Source organism: Triturus cristatus, chromosome 12 (genome assembly GCF_964204655.1).
Source record: "Triturus cristatus chromosome 12, aTriCri1.1, whole genome shotgun sequence".
Taxonomy (NCBI): Eukaryota; Metazoa; Chordata; class Amphibia; order Caudata; family Salamandridae; genus Triturus; species Triturus cristatus.
In genome coordinates this window covers 468,170,469-468,192,888 of record NC_140595.1, presented here as the reverse complement: position 1 = coordinate 468,192,888, position 22,420 = coordinate 468,170,469, and the positions used below count along the sequence as shown (strand labels likewise).

Below are 22,420 nucleotides of genomic sequence, written 5' to 3'. Positions count from 1 at the left end.
GCCTCTTATATTTACTGAGTTATTCTTACTAGATTTTACCGCATAAAAAATAGTACCGGTAATGAAATATTTACCACATAAATTGGCGCCCGAACAGGGACACTTTCTCATCTCACGCGCCGGAGGTGCGTTGCAGGCCCGGTCTCCTGCCACAGCTGAACGGACAAAAACGCGTACCCGCAGGATTTCCTGTATCTCCCTCCGGCCAAGCGGGGGCGACTGAGGCTGCGATCAACACCCAGACGAGGCGGTGAGAAGTGCGAAGTATCCCGACCAGAGCCTAGCTGAGAGAGCAAGATCCGAGGTATACAGAGGCCCACCAGGTTCCGAAGTCCCGAGTCCAGTCGAGTCGAGTCCAGTCCGGTCCAGTTCAGTTCAGTTCCGAGGCCTTCCGTTCCGAGCTACCCGGTGAGTACCATTGCCGGGGAGGCATTTAAACGTGCACATAGTCTGTGCCGGTCAAGACGGGTTTGGGTACACAAATCCGGTCTGCACTGTTTCAGCAGTGTATCTGTACTGTTTAGCAGTATATCTAGTATGTCTTGCATATAATTAAGTATTATTTAGTGTCAGTATTATGTCAGTAACTAGTTTTCTATTAGTTATTCTTCGCTCGTTAAACTGTTAAGTGTTAAATGTTTTAAATACGTTCTATACATTGTGGTGTGAATGACTGTTCATTATTGTGTTTACTGTATTAAGTGTGTTCAAGATTAAGTAACCAGATCTAAAAATGCCGCTCTTTTCGAAATTAAGACAGATCAAAACTAGAAAAGGGGTACTCGAAGAAGCTGTTCCCATTCCACCTAGGGACACCCCAGGATACTTTATGTATCATAAGCATGGCCTAGATGCCGTACTATTTCTTGATTTATGGGTGGACTACACCAAGGATTTACCAGAGAGTCAGAGATGGCCCGCAGCGGGGACCTGGGATGCAGATTGCATCATGAGAGTAGAAGAAGAATTATGGAAAAAGAAAGCCAGACAGTCACAGAAAGATGCCATTGAATTATGGCGTAAAGAATCATATAGACGTACAGAAAAAGCGCTCAGACAGGAAGAGAAAGGTAGGGAGAATTCAAATAAAGCCCGAGAAAATCTATTAATTGAGGAAGGTACCCGAGTAAAATCAGAACAAGTAGATAGACAACGAAACACTCTTATGAATGGTATGTATCCTCTTCTGGCCGAAGGGTTACCTAAGGCTACCCCGGAAATACCAAAAGACTTGACTCCCCCATTGCTCCCGATAAAAGCGCATCCCAAAACGCATCCTAAAACAGCAAAGGACGTTTTCCTTTCCTCCTATTTAGATGACGTAGCTCCAGAATATGCTAATACCATACCACACACACCGCATGCCGATGGTGTTCAACATAAAGAGCATCCGTCTGTATCCCCGCAACAACAAACTCCTACACAAGTTCCAACAGGTCCGTCCGTTTCTACTGTTTTTCCCGCATCTACAATTTCTATCTTACGTCCAACGAATCCTTTCTTGCCCAGCACCTCAGATGGTGCTACAGGAGGTACGACAGACATGTTTGCCACACCGCCGCGAAATAAACAGACCCTTAGAGATTTAGCACTCCAACGTACACCCCAACTAGCGACATCCGACATGTTTAAAGAACATCTTGTGGATTGTAGATACGATCCAGTGCCAGGTAAACATGACAGATTGCTAATATCATCACTACGTATACGACGAGCTACATTGTATTTAATGACGATACCAGGAATGGTTGAACACCTAGACAATATAGATCACTTTGTCCAAACAGGGCGAGGTCCAGAGAGTATTAACGAAGCTATGGAATACCAGAAAGTGGATGTCCAAAGACAACTACTACGTTTTTTCATAAATTGCGTGATTAGGAACCAAGACAGGCCTGGGGCAGATCATGATACCATACAAAAACTTGCCAAATGGGGTCAGAACATATCAGACGAGAAACATGATAAACAGGCGTGTATAATCGCCATGTATCGAAAGATCCGCAAGGAAGTAGAACGAATACATAAAGAAAGACGAGAAGCAGACAGAATTGAATCAGAGGAAGAGGAGGAGCAAGAATCAGAACAATTAGAAACGATAGCTTACGTAGGTAGAGGAAGACCCCATAATAATGCTAGAGGCTTTAATGATCCGATACATCCGATACGTCCAGAATATAATAGACATTTTCAAACCCCTATGTTAAATGCAAGGTCCCCTGAACACCTATTCCAAGCCGCTGATAAATTACTCCGAGATCGAAGGGGGTACCATATGCTCGATTCCATGGACGAACAAGAATTAGCCAGGTCAGCAGTACAATGGGCTGACAGTCCCAGCAAATACAGTGATGATGCACTAGCACACACGTTTCTGAATCTTGCCCCAGACGAACAGCGTTTAGCTAGTATATACATGATTCAACACCTCCTTATATTATATAAAAGCCAACACTCCGATCCTGGACCCTTACCTGACATATTGACAGAATTACTCACGAATAAATGGAGAGGGTCAGGTACTGATTTAATTAAAGAAATTCTAGAATTTCGAAACCAGTATATAGCTTTCGTGTGCCCAGAACACGTTCCAGTTCCCACTATGGGAAGAAAAATGTATCACATAGATAGACAGAATCCCTTACGCGAAGTACACCCAATCAGAGGTGAAGGTAATAACTTTACACGCGTGTTTGTGTACACGCCTATAACTAAAATTGAATTATTAGAAATGAAGAAAGTAGTACCCAGCCATGACAAGGATCCAGCAGGTTTCCACCGTGAGATAAAAGACATGTTACTCATGGGAGAGTATACCTACCCCGACATTATGAAAATACTGAAAGTATTAATGCCTGCCGGTGTTTACGAGAAACTCAAAGAAAAAGAATGGGAGGTGGGAGACCAAAAGATAGATTGGACAGCATTAGAAAACGAAGAAAAGGCCCGAGCTGCAGGAGCAGGGCTTGGGGAAAAGACTACAGCACTACCAGGATTACTAGTGCAGGTACTGCCACGTTTATTAACTACGAAAAAGGAGGACTGGGGTGCAATCTCAGCCTGTAAACAAAAGCAAGATGAAGACACTAGTGATTTCTATTCCCGATTTGAAAAATGTTTTGGTATTAATAGTGGCATAAAAGCAAGTAGCGAGTCATATCCGCATCTGTTTGTGACAAAATTAGTTGAAAATTCTCTGCCGCAAGTTAAGAATAGAGTATTGAAATTTGAGAGTACCTGGCAAGGTAATACCCCGTCACAGATGTTACAATATCACCACAATAGAATTAGAGAAGAAGAAGAACATGAACAAAGACGTATGAAAGATACGAAAATGAAAATGCTTGTTGCTCAGTCAGTTCCAGCTGATGGTCATCAAAAGGGTGATTCAACAGGTCCAGTTAAAGGGACATGCAACTGTTGTAAACAACAAGGTCATTATATACACGATTGTCCAGTCCTGAAACATAATATTGCCACAGGTAGAACCCAGGAAAGACCACGTCCACCTAGACAGGATCAGAATCAACAACAAATCCCTCAGCATGTACAATCTAGGCCAGCTCCGCAACAATTAGCTCCGCAACAGGCAGCTCCACAACAGACCGTAGCACCACCACAAGGGCAGCCTATTGCTGCTACACAAGCAACAACGCAACAGATGTATCAGTATGCACAAGCAGATTATCCGATTATCAGCGATACACATGAAATAGCCTAGAGAGGGAAGTTGGCTTACCCCTTATTGAGGTTCCTGTAGATCAAGAGGGACCTTATGTACATAGTGAACTATTAGGGGAAGACAGAAAGTTTTTACTTGATACAGGGGCAAGCAGAACAACTATACGACGCAGTGAAGTTCCAGGGGCACCCCTCTCAGGCTCACAAAATATTTCCCTTGGATTCTCAGGAAAACCTATAATTAATGACGTAACACAACCTCTTCCACTCACGGTTGGTCCATTGACACGTACTACAGATTTATTACTTACTAAATCATGTCCAGAAAACTTGTTAGGTATAAAAACATTGAAAGCTCTAGGAGCTATAATATGTTGTTCTCCGGAAGGAGTACGACTATTTCTACGTGACTTTAAAGGTCACTATGTGTCCAGAGACATGGACCACCGGCTGCAGAGTTTACCTACACATTTATGGGCACAAGGCCCCACTGATGTTGGTTGCATGAACATTACACCATATCGTGTCACACTAAAAACAGGAGTAATACTACCACGAATGCGACAATACAAGTTACCACCAGATGCTGTTGTGGCTTTGCTGCAAATCATTGACGAGCTCATTGCACAAGGAGTGGTTGTAGAAACCGACTCCAATGTATGTAATTCCCCGATAATTCCGATTCTCAAAAGAACGGATCCAAAAGCATCACCAGTATATCGATTAGTTATTGATCTGCGCGAATTAAATAAATGTATTGTACCACAATACCCTGTGGTCCCAGATATCTCTTCATTACTAACAGCTATTGACTCAGAAGCAACGTTCTTCACTGTAATTGATCTCAAGAATGCTTTCTTTAGCGTCCCAATAGATCCGGAAAGTCAATATCTGTTCGGATTCAGTTTAAATGGACGAAGTTTTAAATTCACACGCGCACCTCAAGGATTTACAGAAAGCCCCAGCATCTATAGCCAAGCACTGAAACGAGAACTTGACAGTATCCACATGCCAGTTAACACTGCCTTGCTTCAATATGTCGATGATCTGCTGATCACCGCCCGCAGCGAACCTGAATGTGAAAAAGCGTCACTGACGGTTTTAAAATTTCTGGCCGACAAGGGGCACAAGGTGTCCCCTTCTAAGCTGCAATTCTGTGTCCAGCGAGTTGTTTACCTTGGGCACTCGCTGTCCAAGGAGGGAAGACAGCTTACACCTGATCGCATCCAGTTAATCGCTAACATGCCGCCACCCAAGACACAAAAGGAGGTGCGGGCTTTTATAGGCCTCACCTCATACTGTAGGCAGTGGATCCCTCAATATGCATTTCTAGCAAAACCACTCATCCAGTTGACAACACAGGAGGCAGCCACATCGACTGTCCTCCCTTGGACTCAAGAACATACACATGCCTTTGAAAGCTTAAAGAAAGCTTTATGCCAAGCACCTGTTTTAGCAACACCATGTTACAGTAAAAAGTTTACACTCTTTGTTACAGAACGCGACGGTACTGCCTTGTCAGTACTCACTCAGGAACAAGCAGGATCACACAAACCATGTGCTTATTTCTCTAGTACATTAGATCCAGTAGCTCAGGCTCTTCCTGCGTGCCTGAAATCAGTGGCAGCAACAGCTTTAGCAATCAGACAAAGCGATGCCATAGTGTTAGGACATCAACTGACAGTACAAGTACCACACGCAGTAGAGGTTCTCTTGAACCGCACACAAACACAACACTTGACTATAGCAAGACTCACCGGTTATGAATTAACATTGTTTCAGCCACACATAGAAATCAGACGTTGTAATACGTTAAATCCTGCCACACTTTTGCCAGTAAATGGAACAGATCCATTAGCGCATGATTGTATTGAAGTCATTACTATCACGACGAAACCCAGACAAGACTTGACAGATATCCCTTTATCAGATCCAGACTTGACATTGTATGTAGATGGTTCATGTATGAGAACAAGTACAGGAGAGTTAGTGGCCGCTTATGCAGTCACAACAGACACTGAAGTCATTGAAACAAATTGTATTAACACTTTGTCAGCTCAAGCAGCAGAGCTCATCGCTCTGACACAAGCCTGTATTCAAGCCAAAAATAAGAAAGTCAACATATACACAGATTCACGTTATGCATTCGGAGTCGTCCATGACTTCGGCGTACTGTGGCGAGAGAGAGGTTATTTAACTTCTCACGGTGCCCACATCCAACACGGACCCCTCATTCAAGCCCTATTAGACGCGATTCACCTACCTACTGCAATATCGATTATGAAATGCAAAGCTCATACAAAAGTTACCGATATCATTTCTCAGGGTAATGACCTAGCTGACAGAACAGCTAAACAGACTGCTCAGAACCAGACTCATACAACTGACGCGACAAAGACAATAGTTCCGACACCAACACATTGCATGACAGTTAAGGATCCCGCCCTTGATGTAATTGACATACAGACACATGCTACACCAGAAGAAATAAAGAAATGGACTGAATTGGGAGGGATCCAAACGGATCAAGGATGGATGACGAAGGAAAAATCTATATGGTTTCTTCCTGACTCCATGGTTCAAGTCATCATTAACACAATACATAGTCCAGCGCACCTAGGAGAAAAAGCTATGCTAGACAGCATTCAACACATTTGGTTCAACAAACACTTGCGAGCAGCAGCCAAACAGAAAGTACGTACCTGTATGATATGTTGTCAGTTTAACCCAGGTAAAAGCATCCCCGTAGAGCAGGGTGGATTTCAACCTCCCGATCATGCTTTTGAAGTCCTCCAGATGGATTATATCCAGATGGAACGATGTCGAGGATTCAAATATGTTCTCGTAGTTGTCTGTGCTCTTTCCCGTTGGACAGAAGCCTACCCGGTTTCAGATTACACTGCCCCGACTACTGCCAAACAGTTAGTTCGAGAATTCTTCCCACGATATGGTTTGCCACGTGTTGTCTACTCAGATAACGGCCAGCCATTCTCATCCGAACTGATGAAACACGTTTCACTTTTGTTAGGTTACCAATGGAAATTCCACTGTGTCCGACATCCCGAGGCAGCAGGTCTCGTGGAACGCCATAATCAAACTCTGAAAATTAGATTGTCCAAAATATGTAGAGAAAAAGGTGTCGATTGGATAGTAGCCTTACCAGTTGCGCTCTTTTACATGAGAATGGTAGCACATTCTCGAACAGGGCTATCCCCGTACGAGGTGATCTTCGGTAGACCACCAAATATGTGGGGGACGCCTATACCTCGCAAAATCACTGATGTTGACTGTAATATGCTGACAGATTACCTGGCTTCCTTGATGTCTGCACTACAATCTTGTCGTTCACAGGTAGCTGCAGCTTTTCCCGATAACACTGAGGTGAAGCCCCATGACGTGGTTCCAGGTGACCTGGTTCTGGTACGGAATTTCGACCGGAAGACCCAACTGGAGCCTAGGTGGAAATCGCCTAAACTTGTTCTACTAACAACAAGGACAGCCGTGAAGATCGAGGGACGTAAAGGGTGGTTGCACTCGAGTCATATCAAGAAATTTTATGGACTACCGTCCAGTGTGAACACTCAGCCCTGCATTCCCTCACAGAGAGACTCAAAGCTCCCCTTGGTTGAACCGACAAAACACGAACTTTATAAACTGAAATTAAGGTCTAGCAAGTCAGACAATTTGATTGTTTAAGTCCTCTCCAAGGTGAATCGGTTGAATTTGTCTCTGACATGTATCCTCTAGACCGGAATAGAGAAAGAAATCAACAGATGCAGCTTAAAAAGCATGCGTATTGTAAATCACTTCGTAGTCATTGCACAGTAACACTATTAATTTTGTTTTTTCTAAGTTTTCTGATCATCATAACTAGTGTACTGCTTCATATGTATTACCCTATTTCTAAGCGTGCTTACAATGTTACTGCTGAACATTCGTTTGGCGAATTACCTCCACATGAGTTGTCTTATAGATTTGCGCTGCGCAACAACACATTCATTAGTATGTTACATCACTCCCATCAGACCAGCAATGCTACAAATTGTTGGATATGTGGCCGACTCCCTCCCTATCAGAACTATAAGGGAGTTTTGCCCCTCTTTCCGTACCCATTCACTCATAATGGCTCCTGCGGAGCATGGTTTAGTTTGATTAATTCCCTAGATTCAAATTCCGCAGTTTATCAAGACAACTGGGTATGGGGAAACCTGAACCTGGTTTTGCTTAAAGTCTGCTACCCTAACAAGGAGGGACTTCCCAAAAGAACAGGAACTGATCTAGAAAATGAAGTATATGGATTAGGTAATTTTACACTTAACCTCCTGATTCTGAATGTTGAATCCGAAGCTACACCAATCTTGCCCGCTATGTCAGTATTCCCAGTGAAAGGGGAATTATGTGTAAGAAAGAATGGTTCCATACACATGGGCCATAGTAAATGCACCACTGTGATAAAATTCAGTGATCAAGGCAAGTCTACCTTTAGAGCTTCCCGTCATTCCTACTTCATATGTGGCCAGACCGCATATATACGTCTACCTCTAGATTGGGATGGTACCTGTTACATAGCATTCCTTCTGCCACCTGTTTTCCTAGCTCCTCCTGATTATCACAGAAATACCCATTTAGTACACAATAGACAGCAGAGGGATCTCCCGATTGTCGATTACACTGAAACGGCATGGGAGCAATACACAGATTTCAATAAAGGTTTCTTTCCTTATATAGGAACAGTCACTAATAGTAAACTGATACGTAGATTAACTAGAACCCTTGAAGCAGTAGTAAACGAGACTACTTCCGCCTTAGGCAATTTAACAGAAGAGCAGTCTGCTATGCGGATTGTCGTGCTTCAAAATCGTCTTGTCCTTGACGTCATCCTGGCCGATAGGGGCGGAGCTTGTAGGGTCATCGGATCAAGTTGCTGCATTTTCATACCAGAAAATTCGCCGTCAGTATATAAAGCCATAACCCGCCTTCATAAGATTATAAGCCAGATACACCAGAGTCCAGGCACCTGGACTTGGTCCGGTTGGTTCTGGAGCGTATTGTCAGCCTGGTGATGGAGGATCCTATCCTTCCTAGGTATTGGCTTTTTCATACTATTCAGTTGCTGCTTATGTCTACAATGTGGGCCAGCGATTTGTGGTCTGTGTGCCACATCGTGTATCCCACATCCAAGTTTTCGTTCAAGATCCCGGAAGAAGAAAGAAGAACAAATGATGCTATATGAACAGATCGATGGATTGATGAAGATCGATATCTCCTGAGGGTCCGTAGGGGACAAGGAGGGAATGAGGAAATATGAATTTTGTGATCAGTTATGTCCCCTATCGTAGACCCCAACGGCTCCATGTGCATGCTATAAGTACATGTATGTTCCCTCCAGTTCCAGTTTTGAAGACGCAAATACATGTGCGTCCACATGTCCTCTTTCAGAACCGCCATGAATGGGTCAGATATTCCATTCCTAAGTATGAAAGGCCACCGACTATGTGGTTCACTTTCCACATTTTACAGATTCAGGCGAGTAGGCCCTGAATTCTGCCATCAAGCCTTTTCCTGCCTTCTGCCTCTGAAAGCTCCAGTCTGAGCCTGCATCTGTATCCATGAACTTTGTCCTACTCCCTGCGCGGCTAACGGTGCCTGATCCAGCCTGTTGCCTGCCAAAAACTGTATTTCACCTTCAAGATTATCTGCTCAGCTCCTCATCCGATGCATTCCTGTCTAGTAGTTTAGGTAAACATTCCTCCAGCTACCGTGCAAAGGGCCAGGCCTCACTGTCCTCATGCAAGTAATTCATAGCCCCTGTTACCATGGAAGATTCCTGCCCCCTCGCATCTCATGTAGACACTTAGACGCTTGTATACGCACTAACAGTCAGTATAGAATAGACTCCGTCCGAGAGACCTTTCCTTTTGGATAATACAGTTCTTTAAACATAAGATATTAGATATGATTTGGGATTAGGTTGACATGACCCCCCAGACTTCTGTCTCCACATGTAGAGCTAAATGTCAAGTCCCCTTCACCCTCTAGTTGCACGTCAATCACACGTCATGCGGCTGCGCGCGCATCTCTGCCAAATATTTCTGCTGACATTGCAGGATTCTCTTATGGATCCACCCACTTGTGACATCATGTATAATGACGTTTTCTAAGTTACGCCTATATGTCCGCCTTTTTTAGTTACGTATGCATATTTTATCTATCTTATCAACTGTTACGCCTCCTGCATCTGTTTCACTGTAATGCATTTCTTATAAAAATGATTACCTGTCAATAATGTATCGCCCTTCCTTCCTGAACCCTCATGGTGATGGAATGTGAAGCCTGCAGTTCGAACTGTATTTCCTTTGTAGAGGAATAAAGCCTTTTAGAACCTCTAATACCACGGATTCTGCCTCTTATATTTACTGAGTTATTCTTACTAGATTTTACCGCATAAAAAATAGTACCGGTAATGAAATATTTACCACAAGCCTTAAAATGACATAATTCCAGTGCCTCTTGTGAGCTGAGCTCCTTTTAGATTCTGGCTGTGGTCAGATTGTGGAAGGACGATTGTGTTGGCGCATTCATATTAAGAGCTATGGAACTGAAGCCAATGTGCCTGTCAGTAGTTTAGAAGCTTGTGGCTTCAAGAGCATATAATTCCATAGTTACTTTTTTTCACAGCTGGCATATTACTCTTGTCCTCCCCCCCCCCCCCCCACCCCCTCACCCCCTATTTCCCATTTTCTGGGTCTCCAGCGCCTCAACGTCATATGAATAGAAAAAGCACTATGCAAATATCATCACTCCACTATATACAGAAAACCGAATTAAAAAACATTGCCATTTCTAACACCAAGAGCTCTAACTTTCGCAAATGCGAGACCTATTGCATTGCAAATGCTTGTTTAAAACCCTTTCGGGTCTGTGAGAGAAGGCTGCAGCAGACAGTTACATACATGCTTTCTTCTCAGAATGAGAAACACAAGACCAGAAACAGAACTGATGTCGAAATGCACGTGTGATGCTAGTCTGGGAGGAGTATTATGACTAACTTAAGCAGACCAAGAGGAAAAAAAATCCCTAGAAAATGGCTAAAAACTATTTGGATTGACACGGGGGCATCGGCTTAAAGAGGAATTAAAATCATAAACATTGCGTATTCAGGTAAGACGATTTTCATACATTTTTCCCAAGTGCAGGATCTGTGTCTGTATGATACAGAATAAAAAATAAAGAGAGTGGCCTTTTGTTGTTTACAACACAGGCAGCATTAGTGCATTTAAGTCTGATAACTATGCACCTTGGAATGAGAGTGTGCGTGAGTTCGATTCACGAGCTCATCGCTTTTTGCAGATGAGGCATTCTTAAAAGTGAAAGTTGTATCTCGAAATGGCAGTGGCCTCCAGTTTAAGATTTCCCGAGCTTTGGCCCAGCCTGGTAGCCTCCCCATGGAGTCAAAATCTGTGGGGGTTTTGGGAGGATATCTTGCGGGTGCCTGTGCAGTCACCAACTTTATTATCTTCCAAAATCAGAAGGTGCAGCAGCAAGTTAACACTCGGACACAGAAATAGAGCTGGGTCTCTCTGGGGGCCGGAAGCCGATTGATTAAATGAACCCTGACCAGAGTACGGTAATTCCTACAGGCGCAGGCCCCCTGGAATTGGCGATGCTGCACACCGATGTTAAATGATAAGACATCTCCTTTCTAAACCTAGACACGTGCTTGCCCATTGTTTGTATGGGGGTGAGGGGGCCGTGTCCTGTCATGGTGAGAGCAGGCCGCGCTAAGTGCCTTTAACAGGCGCATGGCTCTCACCATGACTTTAATCTACAGTAGTCTGCAGAGAGGAGCATCATTTCTGTCACTGTGCCAACCTGCACTCTCCAAACTGGCAACTGCCTCCTGCCTCCATAATACAGCGACACTGTACGACCAGCAGTCTTCAGCCAGTGACTGTGACTTATTTTTTCCAGCACTGCAAAATTGCTGCTGATGAGAGGTCGGAGTTTTGTCTTCTAGCAGTTTTGAATCTCGCCATAAAGTAACAGAGTGTTAATGTGCCGCTGCAAAGAACGTGTACCAGCATATAACAGAACTGTATTTTATGTGGCTAGGCATTGTGTTACTGCTTTTGTCACAGAGATTCCTTTATTACTTGTGGTTCAACCGATCTGGTGCTGAGGTGAGGTGCTGTGTATTTATAAATAATAGGTTTAAAAACACCTGCAACAGAGTTCCTTAGAGTTTCTCCTTGCTCAAATGGGAGTAATTTCTGATAATTGTCTTTTTCTAGGGATTTAATGCTTGATTTTGGTCGCGAGAAAGTGTCACTCATAGTCGTAGAATGTTACTCATAATTACATTGAAATTATAACATGTCACACATAAGCAATCCAAAACCTTGGCAGCTATGCCTTCAACAACTTGGCACCAGTGTGAGATGCAACACTGACAAAGGCCGACGTTGGCTGGAAGCGTGCCCTGAAACAAGGGCATTCATTTCTGGAGAAGTTTGCTGGTAGGCAAACCATTTAAGGCGGATACAACCACCTTGGGAGTAACGATCTGTGCTCCATGGTAGCACTTCCTGGAGAGGAAAATTCGCGAGGCCTACAAATGACCGATGAGATGATTTTCAAAAGGTAAACAGCTGGTACATTTGCCCTGAAAAAGGGAACGCGGCTTCCAGAGAGGACCAAAGAAGAAAGCATCATTTAGTCTAAGTAGCGACAACTGAACTGACACGGGGCTCTGGAATAGCGGTGCTCCCTCAAAAGGAAGAACAACTGAGGTGCGCTCTGGAGTGTTCTGCGGTGAAGAAACACAAAACGCAGCTTTAAAAACGGCCACACAAACCCAATGCTGAGCCCACGCTCCTTTCTCTTGCTTACTTCCCACCAACGTACCTGAAGCTGTTACCGTATGTTACAGCCCAAGGAGTCCTCTGACCTCTCGGTTGAAGAGGGGGGGAGGCTCTATCCCATGCCGTCGCGGGTCAGGCTCGCACTTCTACTCAAGTGCGTGCAAGCAACACAGCCACAGAAACACAAACCTCAAGCTTAACTTGCGCAGGCGCAGCCTTGCTCTCTGACGTTGTGGTTTCTACAACGTACATGAACGTCACCAGCCTTACGCAGGACGGCGCAACGCCCCTGCGTAAATGGAGGCGTAACATTTTTATTTCAAAGAGAAAGGTGAGCCTTGCACCTTTGTGCAGAGGATTCAGATGTGGAATCTTGCAGAGAAAGGCCTGCGTTCAGATGTAGCTGATATCAGATGATGCGAGCAGATATCTCCCACGTCCGCCCTTCAGTAAAAAAAGAAAAAAGTTAGGTCACACTACTTCTGAGCATTAACAGTGACCTTAATAATTTTGATAACAAAAACATTTTCTCTTTATAACGTAATTTTCTCTTTATACCGTTCTCTGGCATGGCTCAGGATATCGCCTAGAACGTATTTTCCATAAAGCCATGCGGTTGCTGTACTTGTTTCAGAGGCGAATGTGATTGACTTTTATAGCTCGCCAGGCTTATTGCACAATATGCGTTTCAGTTGTTGTAACATACGCCGCAAGACCTATTTTAGTCGGGAGTTAAACACTAGGTAATGCGGTATCGAGACAGACCGTGAACCGAGTTCTCCCTTTATTTAACCTTTCAGGGTTTGGGGAAAGAAAGTCACACCACATTGTAGAGCCCAGCGGCACAGTACTACATGGCGAGCAGCTTTTCAAAGGTAGGCCTAGGTTTTTGCCATAGGCCATGCCCTATGGGCAGCACTTCTGTCCATGCAAAATTAGCACCTTTTAACTCTTTCTTAAAATACTTGAGGGATTTTTAACATACCCCCAAACCTCTTCCCCCCCCCTTTCAAACGCACACACAATTATTCCAGGACCTGAGTTATGATACTCCTGGTCTGTTTTGTTGCACATTAGACAAATATTATAGGATTATAGCTGGAACCTACTAGTCTTAAAGGAAAAAATATGCTACAAATCAGTTTCCAATAGTTAATTGTAGTGTAATAAAAATAAAAAATACTACAACTAGGTTTCCGACGCCAAACTGTAGTGTAATAATCTTTTGTCAACCAAAGACGGCCGTCCCGTTAAAAGAGCGGGCGCCAGGTCGGACTAGGAGAGAAAATAGGCCTGGGCGCTAAGGCAAAAGTGGTTCACATCGACGAATCAGGTAGCTAAAAAGTGGTCTAAATTTGCAAAAAAGGCCGTTTTGAACTTGTAACGACACGCTGTGTAAGTATTTTGCAAGTATTGGTAGACTGCTTGCATGTATGCTTGCAACAGTCAATGTTTGTGATAATGTTAGAGAAGTCAACCGTAGAATACAGCCCACCAGTCATTAAAATATGCCTACAAACAGGCAAAATCCGGCCCACACAATGAACTATCAGACTAGCCCCTTGGGCTCTGCATGCAATGTGAAAAGTTCAAACAAAGGTTTCATAATAGAAAATGCTGTGTGATACATGACAGTGGAGCGCTATTTTATTGGCTTACTACCCTCCCCTTCTAGCTTCCCACACATACTGATGAGTACTAGCAACTGTATTACATTTGAAACGGTGATTTAATAATGACAGCAGGTATTTGATATGTTGCTTATTTTTGTATTTACTTCCTTGTATGGAAAATGTTGGTAAATGCAACTATGAATGTATCTTGTTACTTTTGTGAAATTCTATTTGTCTTCATTGCACGATCAAGGGACGATCAAATAATCTGGGACGACTTAGTTCAATCTATGGTGTTGGCTGAATGTGCAGCACCCTTTCAATGACGAGGCAGGTGAGGTGCTGTTCCGGTTTGTTGCCAAGTTTGTATTATGTCATGTGTGGCATAGCCAACCAATTCTGGTCTTTTAGCCAGCAGTATGCTGCACTCTGGCGCTTTTAGTTTCACTTTAAACGTTGCTGGTTTGGGACCACGATTTTCCGTGCAAAGGTGCTGTTAGCTGAAAAGCCATAAATATTTAAAAGGTATTATATGTGAAATACATTTGACTATCCGGCTGGTGTGACGCACAGCAGATGAAAAGCTCCCCACCCACGCCATTATACACAGCCTGCACACCATGGGAGCTGGGTGACAGCTGATCACTTGGCTCTATGAAGCCACCAGGGAAGACACATGGGGGTCTCCTTGACTCCTCTTCGGCAAACATGGGAAGCAGACATAGTGGGCCCACACATAATTTTGAGGGGAACATGGCACTAGAATCCCCACAAAGCATCTCTTGCAACGCACAATTTAAAAATATTAAATACATGGTACTTAACAGGGCCTATCTCACGCCGTCTAGATTGAACCGCATATATTTCCAGAGCCGCACCTCGCGTGCCCTAGATGCCGGTCCCCAGTAGCTGACCTCAGCACATGCTATGCTCATGTCCCATCTTAACTCATTATTGGCACACATAACACAATATCATAGCCACTATTACTGAGCTTCCAACACTGATTACATGGGGAGCAACTGCCCTGGGAATTTACAGGCGAGGGAAGAACCACAAAGTGCAGGCTCAAATTGCAAACCTGGCTCAGCTGCCAGCCAAGCGAACCCTCGCACTGCAATGGAGGGATCCCAACCCCCATTAATCTTACAATGGTACAAGGTGCTCCTCCACTGGAGAGAAGCAGAGAGTACTACATTGGGAAGAAGCCCATTGTCTCTGTAAACAGCCCATAGCTGCAGCCAGGGGCACCATGCTCACCCAGTTTCAGGAGTTGATACGCAAGGATATACCTCCCTCATGAGCCGAATAGCTTAATGTATACTTACTATACACTAGACCTCCCTCCCCAGCCACACACCCACCATGTGCTGCAAGTCTCCCTGCTGTCCCACAAGAGGCGGATCCAGCAGGCCGAGTGGGTACCACTGGTGTCACCGCACCAGGAGGCCTACCACCCACATATGGTCCCCCTGAGGTGATCCTCTCAGCCCTTGGTCATACTACCGTTCACTTGGCTCCCTTCCTAGCAATTATTTCTTTTCTTCCCCCTATCTTTTAGGGTTTCACACACTTCATTGTATAGCACGGGGGCTTAAGACACATTGGACATGACCTTGCTGCACGTCAATAGTACTACTTAACGATACATATTCCTTTATAACCTTTTTTTTAAATCTAGTAGCTGGGCACTTGCATCGTTTGACACAAGGTATCAGGTTTTGGGATGTCTTTATAGTGAATCAATACCGATCACATATCTTTCTATTCACCACATCTTTTGGTGTAATTGTAGCTATATCTTGTTTTATTTCCTTGATCTTCAGTTCACTTTTTCAACTATGTTGGCTTATAGACACAAACACTGTAAATTAATTTTTCTTTAAATTTATGTAAGATTCCCCACATGGACAATATTTTCTATATAATTACAGGTACCACAGAAGTGTTCCTAGTGGCTTTCCTGAAGAAGGCACTCATTGCAGAAACATGCGTAACTTCAGGATGAGTTTATTGCACACCCACCAGACAGTCAACACCAGCAGCGGACGCTACAGCTGACACTCATCATCTGAGGTCTACGTGTTCCGCAGCTGACATGCCCAACATTCCCAAAAGGAACTAACTATTAAAGAGCAAGTTACAACACATCTTCCCATTACAATGTAAAATAATAGAGAAGGATGAAAAGGAAAAAGGAAAATGTGAAGGCAGACAAATAGTAAGGGAGGACAGTGTGTTTGAGAACAAAGGAAGTACAATGGAAAAACATAAGAAGGAATACAGTGAAAGGTAACATAATTACTCAAGAACATAATCTTGGAGATGCGAAGGTGGCCTCCTAACTCTGATGGTGCGACTAGGAGAGTCAACCTGAGCTTTACCATCACGACTCCGAAAATATTCAGCACAACTCTGAGAGTGTCCAGTCTGAGACTGAAAACCCACACTACCATCCACATTCCTACATTTAGAAAGGCGGAACATGCTCCAAACATCACCACCAGAGAGCATGACAACATTTTTCATGACTTTAATGATGCGCTTGGGACCAAAGAATTTGGTCTCACCTTTGGGAGACCACATCGCCTTCTTCACAAAAAGTCACCCACCTTCCAATCACACTTACGTGCTCTCACTTTGGGATCAAACCTTTGTTTGTAACCCTTTTGATACCTTCTGACTCTCCAATCGTTCACAGAATTGTTACTGTCCTTAACACTCAACCACACAGGGTTGAGTTTAGAACCAGCTGCTCCACCCTTAAGTTTTTTAAATGGAGAGCAACCTGTAACACTGTTGGGAGTGTTCCTGCGTGCCCATAATTTTTCTCTAAGGACACACTCAAAAGGGGATCTTGTGAGGAGGAGCCTAGCGCGCATCCAAGATGGTCGCGTGAGCACAGGGCTCCCCGGACCCTTGCTGCTCCTCGGAATTTATCCTGAGAATATCCTGATGTGGTTTATGGAATCTGGCAGATGAAGACCGGCTGAGCACGTATCTCTTTTCAGAACTCGAATCGGACCTGGGAATCCTGAGTTGTCGTTGTTCGAACTTTTGGGACCCACCCGACGGAGGTGCCCGGGGCGAAGGTGAACCGTGGAGCCGTGTCGTAATTGAACAACAGCGGCTGCAGTGCGGTGCCAGTGGCCGCTCTACCACTTTCGGTTTCACTTTCAGACTTCAGGGGGCTGGCCTGCGAACGCACTTGATGTGGCGGGGTGTTTCCTTGGCCTCTGCACGAGGCCTTGTCTCCACCTGCCACTAGTGTGCCCATCGCCTTGGGTCCCCCCGCACCGCTATATTGTGGTACCTGGTGAGGCGCTGGTCTGCGGTGCCGGTGCCCCTACGACTCTTGATCGGCGGTCCCCTTCGGTGTCCGTGACCACATGGGGGGCAAGGGGGGCCCCGAGGGGCGTAAGACTAAGGCCTCCCTCCGCGGGGGACCGGTCCAGGCCAACAACATGGACTGCTACACTCAGGGCAGAGGGTCCCCTGGAGCGACCGGCCCCCCCCGGATGCCGCCGGCGGTGGCACGACCGTCTCTCCGGAGCTTTCCCTGCAGGACATCATGGGCGCCATTGATGGCATCAGGGAAACCATCGCCACGCAATACGAGGCCCTGGCCCGTAAAATCGACACGGTGGCAATCGATGTCACCTTAATTCGGGCAGATCTCTCCAAAACTAACGAGAGGGTTCAGGCTCTCGATGCGCGGACCTCCACCCTTGGTGCGGATGTGTCGGACTTGCAGGCCGCGCTTGGTGACATTAAGGCGGTCAACGATCAGATGGCTCGGCGGCTGGAGGACTTCGAGGGACGGGCCCGACGCAACAACATCCGTGTCATAGGCGTACCGGAGTCCTCCGACAACCGCCCGGTTGACCTCCTGGTCGAGGAACTCATCCTCCAACAGTTGGCCCCTGCAGGCCTAAGTAAGTTCTTTGCCGTGGAGCGGGCCCATCGAGTTCCGGGCGGTCGGCCACGGCCGGGGGCCCCCCCGAGGCCTATCGTGGCCAAACTGTTCCACTATAGAGACCGAGATGCGATTCTGCAGGCCTCACGGGTCCACGGCCCGGTTCGTCTTGAGAACTCATCCATTAACTTTTATCCGGACTTTACCCAACTTGTCCAGAAACAGCGGATGGGATTCCAGGGGGTGAAGCGTCGTCTCCGTGAACTGGGCCTAAAGTACTCTATGCTCTACCCTGCAAAACTCCGAGTGGAACATGAGGATCGGACTGCCTTTTTTGACTCTCCAGTGGCCGTGAGTGACTGGCTGGACTCGCTGCCGGACAGAGGTGGCCGTCCCGGGCCCTCTGCAGGCGCAGGAGGTGACGGGTCCCCTTTGGAGTGACTTTTGGTCCTTGATTTTGCCATTTTGCACTGTTCAGCTGGGTTTTACTTCTTTTGTTCATTTTGTCTCACTAGGACCTGTGTGGGGGGCGGGCGGGGACGGGTCCCTTTCCTCCTCCGGGGTCTTTTCGTAGAATGGGGTTAGTAGGGCGACAGGCACACTGCAAGTTGGGGGGGTTTTCTGGCCCGCAGGGGTGCAGGGTGGGGGAAGTTGGATTTGGGGGGGGTTGGGGGGAGGGAGGGGTTGTTTTGCTGTGTGTTTTTTGTTTGCAGGGCGAGGTACTGATTTTTGTCCAGATTCGGGAACTGTGCTACTGACTGGGGGGCCTTTGATCTATTGGAGGGGATGGGGGGGGACGGGTTGAGGCTGGTGTCATGGAACGTCAATGGGTTGGGGGACCGTATCAAACGGGGTGTAGTACTGCAGTATTTGCGTCGTCTGACTCCTGATGTGGTGTTTATCCAGGAGACGCATCTGGTTGGTAATGTTTGTCATGCAATGAACAGGGGGGGATACCGCCTCGTGGCCCATTCTGGTTTCACAACTGGTTCCAGGGGGGTGGGCACTCTCCTGCGATCCTCACTTCCGTTGGATATCACTAGGGTAATCTCGGATGACAGAGGGCGCTATGTGTGTCTGATAGGGAGGTGGGAGGGGCAGCCCCTTTCCCTGGTCTCAGTTTACGTCCCCCCGGGCCTCCAGAACTCCACCTTCGCGGACTTGGGTCGAATGCTGCTTGAACTTCCGGATAGTCTTTTGCTTATGGGCGGGGACTTTAATTCGGTGGTTTCGGGTGACCTGGATCGTCACCCACCCAGGGCCCTCCCCGCTGCCCAGGCATGGCTTGGTGGACTGCTGGAGACCTTCGGTCTGGTAGATAGTTGGAGATTAATGCATCCGACCCAATGTCAGTACACCTTTCACTCTGGGGCGCATGGGAGTCTTTCTAGGTTAGACTATTTCCTTATGCCCGCGGCACAGACTGGTCGGATACGAGAGGTTAGGCACCTGGCGCGGGGTATCTCCGATCATTCCCCGCTGTGGCTGCTCTTTGACACCGAGTCGCGGTCTGCAGGGCGGATCGCTCCCATCAACCCGTGGTACCTGCGAGACCCTACGACTCGCGACAGCCTGGTTAAGGCTATGGACCAATACTTCCTTGAAAACGAGGGGTCGGTGTCGTCCGCAATGTCCCTGTGGGAAGCCTTTAAAACCGTAATCCGCGGACACGCCCTCTCCCAGATAGTGGTGGCTAAGAAGCTCAAGAGTGAGGCAGTGGTGAAGCTGGAGACTGACATCTCGGGGCTGGAGTCGGCCTTGGAGACGGGTGTCACTCCGGACGGGCTCCATGCCCTCAGCCTGAAACAGTTTGAATACAGGTCTCTTGTCACTGACGCTGCCAAAACGATGTATAGGGAGCAGCAGGGTCGATTGTATGATGCCGGGGACAAGGCGGGAAAGTTGATTGCGTGGCTGGATAAGAAGGAGAGAGTGAATCGTGTGGTCCCGGAGCTGCGTGTCTCGGATGGAGTGTGTGTGACTGAGCCTGGTGAGATTGTGGAATGTTTCGCTGACCACCTCCGGGCCGTGTACTCCCCGGTGACTGATAGGGATGAGGAAGACTCTTGCCTTCTGCTGAGGGATATTGCTTTGCCCGGCCTGTCCGTCGAAGACCGTGAGCAGCTGGACGCCCCCTTGTCTGTAGATGAAATTGCAACTGCGATTCGGTCCCTTCGTTCGGGCAAGGCGATGGGTCCCAACGGTCTGCCTATTGAATTATATAAGTTGCGCCCGGATAAACTCGCGCCCTTCCTCCGTCGTATGTTTCAGGAGTCCCTTGCGGCAGGCTCCCTTCCTGACGACCAGCGTCTGGCTACGATAGTCGTGATCCCCAAGGACGGTAAGCCACGAGACCGCTGTGCCTCCTATAGGCCTATTTCACTGCTAAACGCAGAGCCTAAAATCCTGGCTAAAGTCCTTGCCAATCGTTTGTTGAGCGTCATCTGCGATCTGATTCATCCTGATCAATGCGGCTTCATCCCTCACCGTAACACCGCTCTTAACTTGCGGCGTCTTCACGGCGCCCTCGCCAGGGCGGAGTACCTCTCCGAACCAGCCGTGCTGGTTTCTTTAGACGCCACGATGGCCTTTGACACCATCGAGTGGCCATTCCTCTGGGCTGTCTTGACCAAATTCGGCTTTGGGGACGGATTTCTTGGCTGGGTGAAGCTTCTTTACACAGGACCCATGGCTCAGGTGGTGGTTAATGGGCGGGTCTCTCGGCCCTTCGCTCTCGGTAGGGGTACGAGGCAGGGGTGCCCGTTGTCCCCTCTGCTCTTTGCTCTTGCCCTGGAGCCGCTCGCTGCTTGGCTCCGCTGGGAGCCCTCGATCAGAGGGATCCGGTGGGCCCCGGGCTTCGAGGATCGGGTCTCGTTGTATGCGGACGATATTCTCCTGTATCTCACCTCGCCGCGGCAGTCGCTTAATGTTCTCTTTGATGTTCTGACTTCCTTTGGGAGAAATTCGGGTCTAACGATCAACTGGTCTAAATCCTGTGTCTATCCTATCTCCGGCGACCCTCCTCTCTTGCCGCCTCGGCTTCCGATCCAATTATCTCTGTCCGGCTTTAAATACCTGGGAATATACGTCTCGATGGACCCGGTGGCTCGCTATGAGCAGAATCTCCTGCTTCCACTTCGGCGTTTGAGGGAGGACACGGCTCAGTGGTGTAAGCTGCCCTTGTCCCCGCTGGGTCGGGCAGCACTGTTTAAAATGATGTCCCTTCCCAGATTCCTCTATGCACTTCAGAACTCCTTCGATGTCATTCCTGTGTCCTACTTTCGGGAGGTGGAGAGCCTGCAGAGGAGACTGGTGTGGGACGGACGGGCGCGTATCGCTCTGGCAAAGCTTACTCTCCCCTGGTACGACGGGGGCATCGCGCTTCCCGACATTCGCAGGTATTATTGGGCCTCACAGCTATCGGCCATTAACCATGCCACGTATGCGCCTGGCTTGAATCCGGCGTATGAGATGGATAAATTCCTGCTTCCCGGCGGAAACTATAATAGGGCACTTTACTCCAGCTCGGCTGGACGGACCCTTACGGGCCCTACTAAGATTGCGGTACGGATCTGGAAGGCGGCCAATGTAGCCATGGGCTGGAGTGAGCGATTAACATGTGCTACTCCCCTGTTTGCCTCCGACCGACTGGGAAGCCTCTGGACAACGAAGGGGTTTGAACGTTGGGACACGATTGGTATTAGTAGAGTGGGAGACTTATGGATTAAGGGTGCGGTTAAAACATTCGCGGCGCTCCAGAGCGAATACGAACTTACGGAAAGGGAGTTCTTCCGCTACGCCCAGGTTCGGCATGCCCTGCTCTCTGTTTTTGGGGAGGGGACCAAGATCCCGGCTTCTTCGCCCCTCGAGGACCGCATACTCGATGGTCATGTCCCCGACAGTACTATCTCTTTAATTTATAAAAAACTTATCAATAATCGGGCTGACCTCTTGGTGCGCCTCCGGGAGGCGTGGACGGGGGATGGGGTGGAACTGGACGACGAGGACTGGCAGTCCGCACTGTCGTCCCCCAAGGAAGTCGCCATTCCAGCCCGTCTCCGCCTGGTCCAGCTTAAGATTCTCCACCGGGTGTATGTGACGGGTCCCCGTTTGGTCTCGATGGGATTTTCTGAAGACGGGCTCTGTAAGCGGGGATGTGGGCTCAGTGCCACCTTTCTCCATATCCTTTGGGAGTGCCGCGAGGTGGCTGAATACTGGCGCCGGGTTCATGTGGTCATGGGACAAGTCACCGGGGTTGCGCTGTTGCCGGAGGTGCGTCGCTGTGTCCTGAATGTGTGGGAGCCCAATGATTATAACGCGGCTCAGACTCGGTGGGCGGCCCTGGGGAA

The 22,420-nt window shown here is 47.2% G+C and overlaps 1 protein-coding gene across 8 annotated transcripts in view; it reads right to left on the bottom strand.

Moving 5' to 3' along the window:
• The window catches only part of TDRD12 (tudor domain containing 12), a 3,486,095-nt gene extending 3,473,336 nt beyond the window's left edge, over window positions 1-12,759 (bottom strand). For all 8 annotated transcript variants that reach the window (XM_085639447.1, XM_085639446.1, XM_085639448.1 and 5 more), the window contains exon 1: window positions 12,586-12,759. The gene's annotated coding sequence lies outside the window, so the exon portion shown is untranslated. The remainder of the gene's footprint in view (window positions 1-12,585) is intronic.
• Window positions 12,760-22,420: the final 9,661 nt, after the last annotated feature.